Here is a 3,643-nt window from a genome sequence, read left to right on the forward strand (position 1 = left end):
CGCAGGCACAGCTGCCCCTCCGCCAGTATATAAAGCAGGGTGCGGTCGCGGGCGGGTACAATCGTCATCACTGTCTGTGTGTGATAGAGGAATAGGGAGAGCTGATTCTGCTGCTACTACGCCATTAGTCTCTCTCCCGCCTGGTGCTAGTCACTGGGCCTCACCAGTGTAGGGGAGTGTGGCCAGCAGCCGGCTGTCTATAATGTGTTCAAAAGTACTGTGCTCATTCTTATGTGCCGTGCAGTGCAGTGTACATCTCCAGCACACGTTGTCAGTGGGGTGTTCTGCACTATTTATTTATTTATTTATTTATTAGCAGTTTCTTATATAGCGCACACAGATTCCGCAGCGCTTTACAGAGAATATTTGACCATTCACATCAGTCCCTGCCCCAGTGGAGCTTACAATCTATATTCCCTACCACATGTACATGCACACACAGACATTCTAGGGTTAATTTTGTTGGGAGCCAATTAACCTACCAGTATATTTTTGGATTGTGGGAGGAAACCGGAGTACCCGGAGGAAACCCACGCAAGTACGGGGAGAATATACAAACTCCGCACAGTTAGGGCCATGGAGGGTATTGAACCCATGACCTCAGTGCTGTGAGGCAGTAATGCTAACCATTACACCATCCGTACTGCCCACTAGTCCTTATGTACTTAGGTTTTATTAGACCCAAACAAATAACATAGTTTGTTTAAAAACTTTATTTTTTATTTGTAAAACTGATTTATTTTGCATTAATGTTTTAATAGAAAAAAAAAACATCCTGGTTATAGTAATACCCACAAACCAGGGGGTGCTCAGCTTTACATATACAACAGTACATGTAAACAAGTACTAATTATTAAACCAATACAGCTAGTGATAAATCAAACTTGGGGGTAATAAAATAACATTGGTCTAATTGAATATTAGATAGTTTAGGTGAATAAACCATAAAATAGGAGCTTAAAACTAATATCTAGAAAAGCTGCAAAGTTAGGATGTAGTAGATATAATGGTGCCCACACATGGTGCGATGTGTGCCAAGTCCGATTTGAGCTACACGATGTGTGCTATGCGATTTCCACTTTATGCACTCTGCTATTTGAACTACATAAGATTAAAACTATGTTAGCTTTGTAGTAGACTACAATATGTAATTTAAATATGTAAATGCAATTACATACACAATGCGATTTTAGCTAGACGCAATGCGATGTGCAAAATGACCTGCCTGCACATACTATTTTGCCTTGCAATATGGAACTATCACATGGCAAAATAGTATGTTTACCGTGCTATACAGTATAACATGGTAAACCTACCTGCTTATCACACTCCGAGCACTTTTTCAAAATTTGTTAATTAGTGCTCTTCACATTGCTTAGTTCTTAGATTTATATGATGCAGTTTATATATTTACTGTTTGGTGGCCACCAGCTATTAAAGCAGAATTGATGTTTTAAAAAAATATATTAGATATTCCCTTTGTGGTAGTGATATCACTTCAGTACCATATATGCACCTGATTTGACTAGCGCTGGCTGCTTAATTAATTTGTATTGGTGTCTGCCCAAAACATTCCCATTGCCTGTATATTGTGTCCATCTAGAAGTCTGCTGCTTTCCTTCTAATTAAATTAGCTAATGATGAAATTATAGAGATATATGTGTATATATACTGTACAAATAGTAATTTTTCTATAAAGCGCCGTCTCTTTTTTTTCAAAATAAATTTCATTAGCAAGCGTGATGGTGTGAATGGTCTGGCAGCCAGATTATTCACACTGTTCTTGGTTATGTGTAGAAAAACAATTTAATGTATTTCACCAAATGCTCCAAATAGTGACTGGTCCGCAAAAAACAAATAGATCCCTTGGTCTGGGCAGTTTAGACACACAGGTGTCACGGTGCATCCCGCTGTGTTACACAGCTGTTATCGCGTCAGTATGGCTGATGCTGGTTATACGGAGCGTCGTTTTATGGCACCCGCTGAGCTTTATTTCGTCCCATGGTCACTGGTCAGTAGCTGTCACGAACCTGAATACAGGTAATTGGCCGCACAGGGTATTCCCTGCTTGGTATTGGGTATATGTACAACCGTTACATGAAGAAAATACATTTTCATTAGCTTTATAACTATTTCTCACAGCTTCCACAATCACTTGCAATATCCAATCCAGTCACACCGAGTGCAGTGCATATAGACATCAAACACCTAACAGCTATTTATCAGATAGAGGCTTTCTACATTAAATAGCATTTATACACAATCCTCTTAAAATGAACATGTCAGACTAAAGTCCTATACAAACTAAATATATATTGATATATATATATCTATATATCTATATGTATAAATGACAATATTCTCCAGGCCGCGGGTACCGATATTGTGCATACACACCCGGGATCGTTCAATGATGTCACAGGGACCCTCTGAACAATCAAGTAATTTGGCTATATAGCTAAAATTGACCTGAATGTTAGTACAACATCTAACATAATTGAATTGCCCACTATATTTTGGCCATGTTTAGGCACATAACTGACATACAGTAACATTTTGGCTTTTTTTTTTTTTTATTGAATTCAAGAGTACTTTTAACAGAAATTTATACATTTTGGTCTGTATAAGAATATGCTAATGAGTACATAATAGCCAACAAAATACAGAAAATTATAACCAGAAGCGGACGTGAAAAGAATGTCTACATCACATTACCAAAAACAAAAGAAAAAATCTGCAGAGGCTCATCTCGTAAAAAACAAACCTATGATTTTTTTTTTTAATTCACATTTTATTGCATAGTTTATAATCCAAGGAGAAATTCAAGAATTCATCATTCACATTAGCCACGCAGGGCTACAAACAAGTTTCTTTCCAACATTCTCCTTGATTGTTTAAATAACTTATATTATAGCATACTATACAAATTTTACTATTTATTTATTTTTATTAATTATTAACAGTTTCTTATATAGCGCACACATATTCCGCAGCGCTTTACAGAGTATATTTCAACATTCACATGAGTCCCTGCCCCAGTGGAGCTTATATTACCTACCCCATGTACACGCACACACAGACATTCTAGGGTTAATTTTGTTGAAAGCCAATTAACCTTCCAGTATATTTTTGGAAACCGGAGCACCCGGAGGAAACCCACACAAGCACAGGGAGAATATACAAACTCTGCACATTTAGAGCCATGATGGGGATCAAACCCATGACCTCAGCGCTGTGAGGCAGTAATGCTAACCATTACACCATCCATGTTGCCCCTACTATGCCTATATTTTTAGGGGTGAACAAACAATACAAAAGGTAAAAACATGAGGTATTGGGACGTTTTCCCCCCCTGTATAATATATAACCAATTATATTATTTGTAATAGACATCCTGGTACAGTTCTATCACAATTAGGCATTTTCTTGTACTTTCCCCCTTGGTAAATATAAATCGAATCCTCACACCACAGTGGTGTTTTCATATGTTTTTTGTAATATCTGAGTTTGAATCACAATCGGTAGTGTCACAATGTATGGGCCCCATTTCCTGTAAAAATGGGCTACCCCAGCTTGAATATCAGAGCGTCGATCGTCTTTCTATATATAATGTACTAAGCATCAGAGCGTCGATCGTCTTACC

The sequence above is a fragment of the Crinia signifera genome, chromosome 7 (assembly GCF_055691185.1).
Source record: "Crinia signifera chromosome 7, ASM5569118v1, whole genome shotgun sequence".
NCBI classification, from domain to species: Eukaryota; Metazoa; Chordata; class Amphibia; order Anura; family Myobatrachidae; genus Crinia; species Crinia signifera.